General features: G+C 35.1%; 1 protein-coding gene across 2 annotated transcripts in view; it reads right to left on the bottom strand.

Annotated features, from left to right (window-relative positions):
• The window catches only part of WWOX (WW domain containing oxidoreductase), a 530925-nt gene that overhangs the window by 358469 nt on the left and 157497 nt on the right, over positions 1 to 14959 (bottom strand). The window lies entirely within an intron of this gene.

Genomic DNA, 14959 nt, shown 5'->3' with positions numbered 1-14959 from the left:
GATTTCTCTACAAGCTGCATTAATTTGTTATTTGCATGGAGACAGTGTAATAGGAAAACATTTTCTACATTAGTGCGACAGACAGCTTTTATGCCTGAGCTCTATAAAGAATAAATTTGCAATTTTCCAGAAAGAAATAAGGTAATGAATAACTGGAATTCCAGTGTGGGAATACTACTTCTCTGTACAGTAGCCATTTCAATTAAATATACAAGATTTGAGACTAGTCTACTTCATCGCTGTACCCTAAGAGGCATTGGTTTGCTTGAGCCATGTGGTCAGATACTTTCACATCGTGTAAGAAAAAGCTAAATTTTAATAATCAGTAAAGACAGTAAGGTCCCAAAAGAAGACTTAGTAAAAACAAGCTGACATACAGAAATATGTTAAAATAGGCATAAATGACTCATGATTCCTATTCCATATTCTTAAACATGTTCAGATCCAAACTGTGGATATATTATTTTCTTGTTGTAATCCAGCAGTACTTTAGCCATTTTTATTTAGCAAGAGGATTAATAAGGAGTCTTTTTTCCTGCTGCAAAAATCTCACTATATTTCAGACAATCAAGGAAGGAACTGAGGTAGCTAAAAGGAAAATTAAGTATAATAGCTCAAAGCCTAATATAGTATTTTATCAAATTCAGCAAGAGCTGAATTTCATGCACTTTTTTCCATCTTGTAAGCAAACAAATAGGCAGCAGACTCTTGTTTTCTGCTACAAGGAAAGCTGTCAAAGTGTTTATACTAAGTTATTTAGAGTTATCTGCTGCTACAGCAGGTGATTAAATCCAAAAATTATAATCAGTTTTTCTCTTCAGAGTTTCTTAAATGGCAGGCATCACTCTGTTTATGCCAACTTGAAACTTCCGATTTCTTCAAATATTTTTTTAATAAATTTAACGTAAAACATTGCCTAAAAAGATAATGCTTCAATATTGAGATACAAAGAGCTTTCTACAAACACAGATGTCCTACATCTTTAACCTGCTGTAGCTGAAGACAACCACATCACCCTGCTGCAGGACTTTCTCTCTTTTTCAATTAATATCAGTGGGCTACAGCTGGTATTTGTATTGGTTTAGTTCAGATGCTTATTCTGAATGCAGATTTGTATACTAGATGCAAAATGATGATAAAAAGGAAAAAAAAAAAAACAAACTTGAAAAGGTTACTGAACATCAAGAAAAAGCAAAATAGAAATAGCTTCCAGAAAACTAGTATTTGTATCCCTATAGTGTTAATTATGCCCTGCATTTTAAGGAAATTTTAAATTGCCTCTTTCAACAGATGTTCTCTTAAAAGAATAGATTATTTGGGAAATGACAGGTCTTTGTCAAAGCTAACCCAGTGGAATACAAAAATTAGTACTAACTTACTATAGCCCCAAGTATTACAAACTCTTTATTCTCAACAACAATATGCTAACCCTATTAGCAGCTAGCTTACTAATTATATGTAGGTAATTTTAAGCAGCTATAGAGGAACAACTAGCTCAACTCCACTCCACTGGTTAAGTTGATATGCCTCCCCCTTCAGAGCTAGCCATAGTGAAATCAGTCACAGGTATGCAGAGTGGTTTGATGACCAAAAAAAACCCCAAACCACCAAAACCCATGCTGAAATTTTCCCCCAGGCTGCCTCTTCCCTTCCTTCATCTTCCAAACAAGACAACAATTTACAAAAAGTGATTAAAGATCAATATACTTCCGATAGCTATGGATATTTATTTAAAATAAATGTTAAACCTCAAGTTTTTTCTTAATGCAATGCTATATTTCAGATGTTTTAAGCAATAACAGAAAATATCCTTTAAAGCAGATTTCAGGCAAGCAGATATGAATATTCTCAACAAAATCCTGATTTCTAGAGTTAGGAATGAGAAATTTACTATTCTGGGATAAATCAAATTTAATTAAAACAATGAGATTCATGAATGTTAATTTTTACAATTAATTCTTACATTGTGGATTAAACCCAGAATTATTCTACCAGATAAAACTGAAGTCTTTTCTAGTTCCCACATAAAGTAACCCACCTAGAATCCAAGTTGCCATAGCTATGGAGCGTAACTCTTTGCTCATTTAGTTGGTCCCAATTTCCTGTTAAAACGTGTACCGAGAAAACTAACATCACAGGAAGATAAAAGACCTTCTCCACAAATAGCCTAAGAATTGTCAGTATCATAATCCAAAATGTAAACAGTACAATGGGAAACCAAAAGGACCTTGCACTAAAATGCACACTTTTTGGCAAAACTATTTTGGTAATAATTGAGATCTTCATTGAACTGGAGTTTCAAAAAGATATATGTCTGGTACCTTCCCATGTTGGTAGCAGAACTCCCTTGACCTTAAGAGAGCCAGGATGTCAGTCAATGCTTACCCTGAAACCTTCTCGGTTATTTTATTGAACTAATCAGTGGGATTTGTCTGCTGCTTTTTAGTAACCCCAGTCACTTCCTACCTATTTGGCACTCATCCTTAGAATATAATAGATTTGGTACTGCCTTTTTCATTTTCAAATTCATGGTTGCTTGGTGGTCTTAATTTTCTCAGAGTATTCAAAGTTGACAGATTAATAATAGGTGGTTCTTTGCAACTATGTGGGCAGATCTTTAATGGAGCTCATTAGTTTATATTAGCAAATAGTGTTACAGAGATGTGGAAGCTGTTCATACAGGACAACACTTCTACTGCTAAATAAAAAAAAATAATAAAATTAACAAAAATGTAAATCCTCACTTCTATGATTAAATAAACACCAATTAGGTCAATTTATGTGAAGAAGAAACACAGACAATTATTTATTCAGTATAAATATTAAAGAAAATTCCAAAATGTATTTTGGTGCTACAGTTTCTTTTGCTATAAAATTCATCTATCCGTAGTACCAGAAAAAGGGAATCTTTTGAGATTTACCAAGCATACCTTGTACATCTGTTTATTGTCTAGGACACTTAGTAGTATAATAGGCTGCTGCTCAGCCCAGCAGAGAATTCTATGGAGTTGCCTATCATAATAAGCCTTGAGCTAGGAATGGATTATGAAAAAAATAATAATCACAACATTAAATGCAAGTCAAGGTTGGCATTCAACCAAAAAAACCCTGGACATTTATATTAACATGGCACACATAAAAGGATTTCATTTTACACAAAACATTTTTTTATTTAACTTTATGGGACTTTTTTCCAGCACCTGCTTAGGTTTCCAGGTAACCATGAAGTTTAATAAACCTGTACAACCATAATTAAACACTGTAAATAATTTATCTGCTTAATCTTCCTAACTGGCCTTTTATTCCTTTGTAGAAAGGCGATCCTTGCTGACATTCTGAATAAGGTTGGCAAAATAAGTGCAGTGAGGAGTGGTAGTATAAAGTGGATTTGCTCTCAATAATGTATGAAGCCACATGCTGGGTAGAGGAATCCTCACAAAAGCAGTACCACAGCAATCTGTTCCTTTCATCTGCAGCCAGCATTTAAAGTGAAGGTGCTGCTCCGAATCAAAAGCACAATCATTCATTTGTGAGCAGATGTCCTTCACACGGCAGGCAGCACTTTTTCAAAACAGAACTGAACAAATGCACTGCTGTGAGACAAGTTCCCCTACCCATTAAAGAAAGAACACAGTATATATTAATTTAGCAGGTTGTTGAATGTTTTAAAGTAGAATTTATGAAGCAGAAAAAGCATGTGGTGAAACAAAATGGCTTTCAAACTAAAATATGAAAAAGCTCCTCTAGTTACTCGTTTGCAAAATGCAAGAGTCTAAGGCTCATAATAATAGTTTATGCAGGAAATAAGGTGAAATGTGAGGTGTGTGATTTTCCACACTACACTCAGATTATTAACTAAGAGAGGCCAATAATTTGATAATCTGTGTGTGATGATTAGATTGCACTTATATGCATTCTGTGTCCACATTTGTTCACAGAATTTAGGATTAAATCAAAGTGAAAGTTGTTTAAAGCTGTTGGGACTCTGCAGCATTTAGCAAAGTAAACCTGAGAGCTGCTAAGAAAGTTCTGACACTTTTGGTTAAATAGATTTTTCTAGTTCCCTCTGAACACGCAGACCTTTTTTTGGAGAGTATTTCTTTTTGTAATAAAAACTTTTGGATGTGGTCCACGCACACTCTGCTAGACAGAAAGATTCACACTGAATCCTGTGAGCCAGACTAGGATCTTTGCTATGAAAACTATGTTGGTTGCTCTTTCAATTTTTGGAGCACGTTCCTATTATACACATTAATTATATATTATAAAGTAACATACAAAGTATTTACTCCTTACTCACAATAATTTGAAGGTCCAAATTTAACCGCCACTAGTACCCCCCAGTTACAGCAATTGCACATGCTATATGCATATTGATAGCAACCTTTCAAAATCAAGATGTTATCAAATGAAAGTAGGCAAGTCAAACTCTTCTGCAATGACTAAGAGGCAGCTATGTCCTTCATGTGTATTGTTTTATAAATATCTATTGGTTAGGTAGTTCCTCTGGCCCCTTTCCATAGTCCTCTTCTAAGAAGAAGCAAGTTATGAGATTTGCACCTTAATTTTCGCCACAGCTACCCCAGTCTGTCCCAGGTATCCAGTCCCACCTGCAGCCACAGGCAGGCTGTGTGATACCCTCCCACCCATCACCCATGCACAGGTGGCCTAAAAGCTTCCTGCTCACTTTGCTCAGCTCCCTCCGCACCTGGTCACACCCAACCACACATCAAACCTTAAGAGCTCTCTGCCTTTGCCAACAAAAGCCACATCTTCTCTTTCCTTCTTCCCTCTCTCCCATAACATGGCCTATAAGCACATCAATATTTACAATTACTTTATCCACATTAAATAAACACACTGAGTTTTGCTGCCCACACAGAAAAAGGTTGATTCCTTCTTGCAGAAACACACTATTACTTGCTGTATAATTATTATAAGGCATACTGCAATTTAAAATGGAATCTCTGTTTATATATGCATGATCATTATACCAGGAGTCATTTGTGGATAACGCACAGATAAAAATGCAGCTAATAACTCTTACTGTAATGCTTAATCAATTTATGAATATATTATTTAAACTAATAGTTCAGGTAGGGTATCTTAAACAAGTTACAGAGTACATCGACCAATTCAAATACCGGCTACTAGATCAATAAGGAACTATAAGTAACTCTAGGGAATAGGTACACTTGCATAAGAAACTGTGAATTTTTAAAATGTCTCTATTGGGAGAACAATCTCATAAAAAATAATTGCTTTAGGCCATTTCTTTTGGATTTTGGTAAACTGTATGGTAAACTAGAAATCGAAATAAGAATTTTACACTGTATAATAAACTATTTTTATATAATTTTTAGATAGTTTTTTAAAAATAGTCAAACGAACAATACCTGATACTTCTACTTAGTTTTCCAACTCAATATTTAAAATACAACCTGATTTATGTAACATCTGAACAAACTGTCAAGACTGTCCTAGAGGCAATACAAATTAAATATATTTATTTATAAACATAAAATATTTTTCCTCCTACAATTTACAAAAAGACAAGAACTTTAAACCAAGTACTTTGAAGGCAAATTTATAAAAAAATAAGGCAAAGCAAGGAAAAAATTAAACAGCAAACCAAAAGGAAAACCTTATTTTCTCATAACACATTTCAGAAATTGTTAATCTTAGTGAAAAAGAAATCTGTTATAATAATAAATAGACATTTATCTAAGCATCATGAAAAATAAGTTCCTAATATGCATGTTCTAAGTATAAACATACATATTGAAAATTCAAATTGGGCCAAAAAATGTCACACACAGGGCCGCAGGTACCTAGTTAAGCTGTGCAATTTAGCTTGTTGGCAACCAGCATGACGTAGTCTCTATACTTGATTTAGTACTTTTTTTAATCGGAATGTATAACTTTAATCTTACAAAGTAAGATTTTTAATTAAAGGTACCAAGTGCAAATTCACTAACTAAGCCACTGCCCTCCGCTCACTCTGATGCTAAAGGTGTGCTTTATCTCTGTTTTAAGTGATACTGCATTTTAAAAATTAATTAGTAGCTTGCAAGAACAGCCACACATTATTGAGTAAGTAACAGCATTTAAGTGAAACAGATGAAATATTGGTAAGCAATGCAGACCACAGTATAAGTATGTGAAGGGGGTCATAGGCTAATCCCTATTGATTTTCCAAGTACGCGTACAGCACCACTGGGAAAGGCCAGTTCTGCTGGCAATCAGCTAGCACAAATACATTATAAATCTTACTGTCCACCTTCACTGATCAGTGTCACTTACTTCCTCCACTAAAGACCATGAGGAAACTACAAAAAATCCACTAACAACAAGGAAAGAATTTTAAAACCTTTTTCCTAACACATAATTTCAGAACACTTGTGATGTACGTAAGGTAAAACAGGAACAAGTTTCAAGGAGCAATACGGTACTCGTAATAACTGTTCAGAGAAATAATCCACAAGAAAACTGCTGGATCACATAAAGGAGGTATACCAATAATGAATAAGTCATTCACATTAATCTTACAAACTAACATGAAAATTGGGAGCAAATACTTTGCATTGGCCTTGTGTTTCCCTGTTGATGGAGGGAACTGAAACACATCAATTCCCCAAAGCTGAAGGCAGTACTGCCCTAGAAGAGGAGGAGGAAGCAAGCTGCTGTCTAGAACCAGGTGCGATAACCACCTTTAGATGTGAAATTCACAACACTGCAGAAGAAATAAGCAAGTCCGCTGCAGCTGCACTCCCATGCTGCTGAATGGACCATTCAAGCGACCCTTACTCAGCCTAGTACTGTTGACTTATGAGTAGCTAGTATCAACCTAGCTTCATGTTCATTTATTAATAAGGCTCCAGGTCAGCATAGCTTTTCTGAGTAACTTACATATTGCTGCAAGAGGACCAGTTCACTTCCTCCCCTAGTTCTGTTCACCTTCTCTTTTTCCTCCAGGAAATACCACTAGAAAAATCAAGTTCATTCATGAACACTGCATGTCATTTTAGAAAGGCCAGTAAAAAAGTGTTTTCTAAAAAGCATGACATCAGGAAGTCTTTCTATGAAAATTTTGTGCCACAGGAGCCCATTTGTTGCCTGCTTGTTCCTACTTTCAGGCAGGCATTGCTGCAGTTAAGATACTTTTTCTAAGAGCCACTCAGCCACCCCTGTGAAGGGTATTCCTCGGCATTTTCAGCCACCAGTGCAAGCCCCGGAATGCTGTGCCACTGATAAGGAGCACAGTGTTTTACACACTCAAATGCAAAGATTCAAAAGCCAGGAGTCTACTTCCACAAGGCACAGAACAATACAGCACAATCCATTCCCTTGATGCATAATCTATGTTCTTCATCTCCTTCCTTTGCTGTCCTATGATGAAATTTCTTGCCTAGGAATAGTAACAGTACTGCAAACCAGCCAGAGAAGCACCCAGGTCTTTATTTGATACCAAAATGCTTCTATAGACTGGGTTTCTTCTCAGACACCTTGTAGGAACAATTTACCCAGTACTGACATGTCTGTCTTAGTGGTTTTTTTCCTATACATTTTCATAAGATTCATTACAAATACCTATGCGATATCACAAATTGCACAGATAAAAGTATTCCAGAGTTTTTAAGGCTTTTGCTTTTACTGTTTTGCTTTGCTTTTAAGAAACAGTGCTGAATACTGAATAATGTTAACGTGCCAAATGAAAGAAAAATGATCCACCTGTCCAGATTGGTCCTAGCAGTGGCAAATTGCTCCAGTGGCCATAAAGTAACTCCTATACGGAGCACAATAAAAGTTCAAGGCTTAACCAGCTGAACTAGCAGGGGAAACGACGACAGTGTTGTCAAACACACAAATAAGGTACTGAAAAAAATACAACTTATTTCATGTTATTGTAACCATCTCAGTGGGTTTATGAAACTAGACTGACAGGTTTATTTTGAAATAATTAGTGCTTACATAAAAGCAACATAGGAGCTTTACAGCAAACACATAATACGTTTAAGCATCTAATACAGTTAAACACGATTTTGTTAGGTTCAGATCAGTGAGAAAGCAGTATTTCAACTGGTTCTGTAACTAAGCAAAGTGTAAAAATCAAGTTGCACTAATTACTCCATAGATGAGACATTCCGAAACAAATACTTTAATTGTGGAATGAGGTTGTGCTACAAATTGACAATTCCAACTCATTTGTACATAATATATCACAGGCAATACAACATGCAATTCGCCACTTTCTTAAACATAAAGTATTTAGCAGCTCTTTGCTGAAAGTCAAAAGAAACTAGCTTCCCCCACAAATCTGGAACACTTCTGGATATAAATTTTATGGTATCGGCTTCTGCTGGAAATTCAAGTTTACATTCACTTTCAGTACAGCATGTGTTTGTAGAAAGCAGCATATAAAATTAGCTCAAAATCTCCATTAAAAAATATCATTTAATGGAATTTTAAACTGTCTAAGAAGATGGATACACTGTGTTTGTTTTCTACATTAATGATCTATAAAAAGAATAGAATAGACCATAAATACAGTAGGGTTTTTTCGCAACAGCCTTTACTAAAAATGCTGCTACTTGTGTTTATCACTTACATCCTCATACACAACCTCAAAATTGATTACACATTAAACCATACATAACTTGCTGCGTTTTTCATTTTGAGTCATATTGCAAACATTTTTATAACTCTGTTAATATATTCCAATACTTTGTATTCTTATTGATTATGAGTATTTCTTTAGGAGATTTTATTGTTTTTCAAATAAAAAATGTTAGGTATTTAAAAAAAACCGAAAACAGTATTTCAACTTACATACTTTCCTTTCTCATTATAATTCTTACATAAAAATTGTTAGATGAATATTTGCAGGCTATCGTTTTTCACATTTTAAACTCAAGAAATAAAATGGAAACATCTATTAATATAAGGTTCTGCATAGGTTCCAGGGTTGGGGTTTTTTTGGTTTTGGGTTCCCCCCTTCCCCCCTCAAATCTTTATTTAAGCTGTTGGGCTGAATCCCTAATGATTTTGAACACTTAAAAAATTAATATACCAAGGGAGTGTCCATATAAAACATCATGGGTTTATATCAGGTATACATTATCTTTCCTAATTACTACTGCAGTTTTCAGACTGAAATACAATTTATATTTAGGATATGATTTTGCAATTAATTATCAAATTGAAAAAAAATAAAATCTTGCATTATAAATTCTCTCTTGGAAATTAATGTTATTCTTTTTTTTCCATAATCCTATCACACAAGCAATAAGTGCATTGCAGCATGAACACTTTAATTTTTCCAGTTAGTTTTGAGCAAGCCCAGAGGTGAGGTTTAATAAGGATCAATGGCACTTTATCTGGGACAGGGCCACTTCACAGCATGCAAATTACACAGTAACACTTAAAAAAAGAAATAGATTTAATTAAAAAAAAGTAGAACCACAGGCTCTGGAAATTCAATTAAAGGATTTATGCAAAGGTTTGCTAGGTTTTTATATGCAGTTACTGCTTATATAATGAGCTTTTCATATTAAAAATCAATAGGTAATCTAGAGTAGAAGATCATCCCCTTAAATACATTTTTGAAATCAATTTGAAAAATAGTCCATCAACTGCTGTGACTACTCTTGCTGCTTCGATTAGACTAAGAGCAATATTTAGATTGTAAGACGTGCTATGGAATATCTATGCTTGGATTTTGCTTTCAAGTGTTCTTATACTTTTAAGTGCTCAAGCTGATCATACAGTAATTCAAGACTGTGTACAATGGATAAATAATTAATTTAATCACTAGCAAGGGCATAAAAGTCCTGAAATATGTGAAAAACCTAGGCATCTAATAGCACAATCTGAGAATATTTTGAATATATGCAGAAAACTATATATTCTCAGCATACTAGCCACTTAGCACACGGAGATAAAATATTTCTGTTTATAACTTATTAAAGTCACCAGCTAAGGAAGCAATTAGCCTAACACTTGTCTGAAGTGCAACTTTCACACATCATGAATTTAAAGATGGATCAGGTCCTGTGTCCTTCAGGTTTAGTCTAATTTGCCAAGATGCTGTGGTGATATAAGATCATTATATTAAAGTCCAAACATCCTAGTTAATATTCAGCACTTATCTCAAATTCACATCTCATGCAAGAAAGTATACCTTCAAAATGAATGGAGATGGACCCATTGCATCAGCACTTAATTTGCATCTGTCTAACCAATTGCATAGAGTTTGTAAATATTCTGAGGTGAACATTATAAAGCGGTCACTCAGCTGTCCTTTTTGCTCAACAAAAACACCCAAAGCTGTGAGAGCTTTCAAATCTGAAGAATCCAAGGGATCCACTCACAGCACAGGCTGCTGCTGCTGTTATTGGAGCCTCCAGACAGCAGAGCATAAACACAGGCCTCCTTCCTTGCACAGGTAGACTTTTCACATTTATTTCCATCCATCCATAGGTCTTTCCTTTTCACTCCTTAATTTAGCACCAGGTGTTGAACATACATTTTAGCCACTGAGAAATTCTTAGACTCAAATCTTCTGTTATATGCTTGCATGTAATGCCTAGGCACAGTGCTTTGGTGGTTTTGGATGCTCATGAAATCTAGATTCTAAATAACAGATTCTAAATAATGAACTACAGAGAGAAAAAATAGCGCTCACTCGTATTATCTTACACGTTCATACAACAGGGAGGAAGAAATACTTATATCTGTTGTTGGTTATACATTCAGATATATATATGCACATATATGTTTCATTATCTTAATTCAATACTTCAGAAGAAAAATTATTCCTTTATAAAAGGTTTGAAAAATGGTTCTGGCACATAGCTTCTATACATGAAACAAAGCAAAATGACAACCATGAGAATCAGGGATTAGACAAAAATTCTCCATCTGTAACATGCTCTGCCAAGCAAAGCATTTCAGCTATGAAATATCCTCAGAGGCAAATACATTATATGAATGTTTCAGAGTATGAAGACAAATAAATAGTAGCTGAAAAGTAATTAATAGTTTTCAGTTTAAATTATGATATTTAACAACAAAACTATACCATTCAGGAAGTGAGTTTCTAATAGTTTGCGTGTTAAAAGTTTATATTGTTTAAACCTGCCTCACCAATAACACCTAAAATTTCTGCTTTAGTACATAACACTTGACACCCATTCTGCATCCATCCTTGTAGGATACCATGGAGTTGAAGTACAGCATGCTAGAACAAATACCCTTGTTGTCATTTCTCTATTAAGTCAGTTGTGTACCTTCATAAGCATTCTCTGAAGCACATTTCTTTATTAGCTTTCAGCTGTTTCTCAAAAGAAAAATCTCAAAGGAATCAAAGAAAAATGTTTGCTTACTCTCATTTCAAAAGAAATGTGGATACAGACTAATGCTATCTTTTTCAATAGGTTTGAAACAAAGATGTTAATGAACAGTAGCCTTATTTTAATCTTTCTTCCTTCTACTTGAATTTCTCATGCACACCATATTTTTCTACACTTTTGCATTTTAAACACAGTGTAAGTACATGAGGGGATCAAAGCAATTCAGATGAATCTGAAGAGTTATAGCAAGGGTAACGAGGGTCCTTAGTTTCTAATGACAGAAGCATATGCTCTCAACTTTCTAAACTGTATCCAACTGAGCCATTTATCAAGGCCTGAAACTTTTTCATTATTTAAAGCACTACGACAGCTTTCCACTTGATGCCTTGGAAGTACACAATAATAAAGAGTCTATAGTCATTAATTATAATATCAGCTGGTTGATGAAGTTACTGTACTTGCTGCTTGGTGATTTCATTTTTAATTGCAGCAGGTGGTGTGGAAATAAAGTGATGTACTGACACACATGGTTACCTCAATAGTATTTTCTTTTTTATGTATAGATAAATGCAACTTGGGTTTTTGAAAATTCTTTCTGTTTTATATCCTACTGCATACACTAGCTTCAAGGAAAAATGAGCAGACAGAACACACTGAAAATTAGATGCTTAAAATGAACTGATAGAAGGCATATTGTCCCCATGTTGGGTTTTTTTCTCTCAAAATATTTAAGATACTGGGGTTTATTTCTCATGTAAAGATTTATGGTTTCCGAACACAGCTGTCATAAAATAACAGTCATAGCTACACATAATGTACAAGTTTTTTCTTCTAATTTTTGGTCTTACTAATGTATTTGAATAAGTAGCCACTTCTGAACTCCACAAATCTGGAAATAAAGATGCAGTTAAGTAAAATTAAACTTAAAACTGTATTGAACTAAAACCATTCTAAAAATGAGTGTCTGATACTCTAAATGGTGTGGTGGTTTGGGGTTTTTTTTCTATTTTGGAAGTAGTCTTATATGCTCCATTGCTCTCATAATTTACTAACCCATATATCCACATAGGTTTTCCCAATTTAAAACCCATGAGCAGACTGAAAGCAAAAAATGGATTAAGACAACAATTCTGTGTACTGATTTATCATTTTGTTTTCTTCAGACTGCTGTTGTGTATGCTTTCAAATAGTCTGTATTGCTCTTCTCATATTTCTGCTCTTAAAAGTGTATTTTCCTCCTCTGTAATGTTTTAATTTCATTAATCTCTAATTTAACAGATTAGATAACTATTATGGGAGATTTTGCTGCCCTAGGTTTTCCATGAGATTGATAGGTAATAAAAATTGGTGGTTCCTAATGGCCACAGACATCCGTCTTTACATAAATCAGCAAACTCCCTTAAGAATCCCTTGTATCCAAGTCATAGATCAATTGTACTCAAGCCTCATTACAACACACACACACACTCTGTTCTCTGAAATAAGGCAAAACTACATTAAATGTAATTAATACAACTGTGATGTAAATGGACACAGCATTAAAATGTATATCCCCAGGGAGAACAGGTTGTGAAAGCAGCTGTGTGCACTGTCACACGTGGCACACATGACCAGGGAAAATTTTAGCATTCTTCCTTATTCAAGATTTATGTTAGTTACACCACGAAATTGAGAAGCTATAGTACCAGGAGCAGGAAGCCAGCTTTGCCTTAGCAGCACACTCCTATGGCAGCAGCAGTGGCTGGGTACTGTCTCCTTTCCTAAAGAAAGATGTCGTAGTCTTGCAAATCCTCCCTAACAAGATATTAACTTCTACCTTCAAAAAAAACGCTCCACAAACATCATTAGAACTCCAAAAATTAAATGGAAAGGACATTTACTGTAAGTAGTGAATGTAGGGAAAAGTCTGAGGTGATATGACTTGTTTGGCTGTGAATTATGGAAGAGGCAGGCATCTTCTAACAATATAGTACTTTATTTGCACACAACTACTAAGTTATTTGGAAGAGAATGCTGTAGAAAGAGGGAATCAACTGAGTAGAAAGGAGAGTGTGGAAGTGCTACAAGGTGTGCAAACCACGCAAAAAAAAATAAAGCAGAAATGTCTTCAGTGTTCCCATTATGACAGTGCTGTTCATTTTAGGAGTTTGTCTAAATAACCAAAAGGCCGGTACTGCCAGATTTCATGAATATATTGTTTCGATCACACAGAAAGCAACTTCAAAGTCTGAGCGTAGCCCAGCTATGAACAGAGCTGTATCTTGCTTCAGACCCAAAAGCAAGTTACACTGCCTGAACTCTGATTTGCTAACCCTCCTCCTCTTAACAGGTCCCCTCAGGTCCCCTGTTGCTACACAATAGTAAGTACCACGGAGTTAGATCTCATAACAAGACAGCTCAAGTGGTTTTGGAGAAAGGAAAGAGGCAGTAATATCTCTTTTTCAAATAGTTCTCAGTCAAATTCTGTGTTTGTTAAATATAATTTATCTACTGCACTGCTTTCCAGAATGGGCTTGTACGACTGCTGGAAAACAAATCACAGAATTAGGGCTCACAATCAGTAGCATGATACACACAAAGACATCTGGGAATCATTGCTATGAGGTATTTATTATCTGACATACACGACCATTACATAATACTTCTTGAAATGTTCTAATTTTGCTGATTTCACCTTCCTAGGAAGATGTTTTGCATCCTCCTTTTAATTCACTTTTTACATTAATACTATAGTAGCCTTTCGCTATGCACAAGGTGGGAAACCAGGTTTGGGTTGCTTAGTAGTACGACTGAAGCATTTAAATGTGCAAGCAAACCCTTGAGCCAAACTGCTCTCATGCATGTCAAGATTCATAGTACTAAAAAGGGAACAAAGTTTGGGACCTTTGGATCACAAACACTGAGCACAGGGGTTGGCCATCTAATTTGAAGGGATTAAGCTCTTGCATCCTGGGTGCCTATTGTTTTCTAGTGCAAGTAGATTCACATCTACAAAATGCAGAGCCACCACACTTCTCACATTGTAGGACCACCCTACATTATTTCCTAATGCAATGTAAAGACAAAATTATTTACCATAAAAAGCTTGGATTTTGATCACATTCAGTCTTTCATCACTTTGCTCCATTGTCCCTTTCTCTCTGCTTTAGTTTTGGCTTTATTTTCTGGTTTTGTGGAATCTTAGCCTCTTACATGCCCATAGCACAAATGTGCAATGCAACCCAAACAGCAACAGCCATACGCATAATAAACATGAAAATGTCAGTACTCTTCACATTAACTACTCAGTCTAATAAGTAGGATTACACATTATATCGATTTTACCAGCTAATTCGTTACTTTCTTTGTTCTGGCTTACTTTTCTGTCATCTTCAGTGAAATAACTTAGATATTTCTACAAGGGTACCAGAAGTAATACTATATTACATTTTCAAAAGCTGCACAGCCTCATTTGCTGTTGTACACTGCACAAACGTAAGAATTATTAACAATGAACTGAGACCCACAATGTCATACGATCCAAATGCAAATCCTCAAGGACATTTATTTCCTCTGTTTCAGTGGGTAATTGAGCCTCTAAACCACCCACAAAGATTACACTTGTAAAA

The sequence above is a fragment of the Falco cherrug genome, chromosome 14 (assembly GCF_023634085.1).
Source record: "Falco cherrug isolate bFalChe1 chromosome 14, bFalChe1.pri, whole genome shotgun sequence".
In the NCBI taxonomy this organism is placed as follows: domain Eukaryota; kingdom Metazoa; phylum Chordata; class Aves; order Falconiformes; family Falconidae; genus Falco; species Falco cherrug.
The sequence above is the reverse complement of the archived record's forward strand: the minus strand, read 5'-3'. Positions and strand labels throughout refer to the sequence as shown.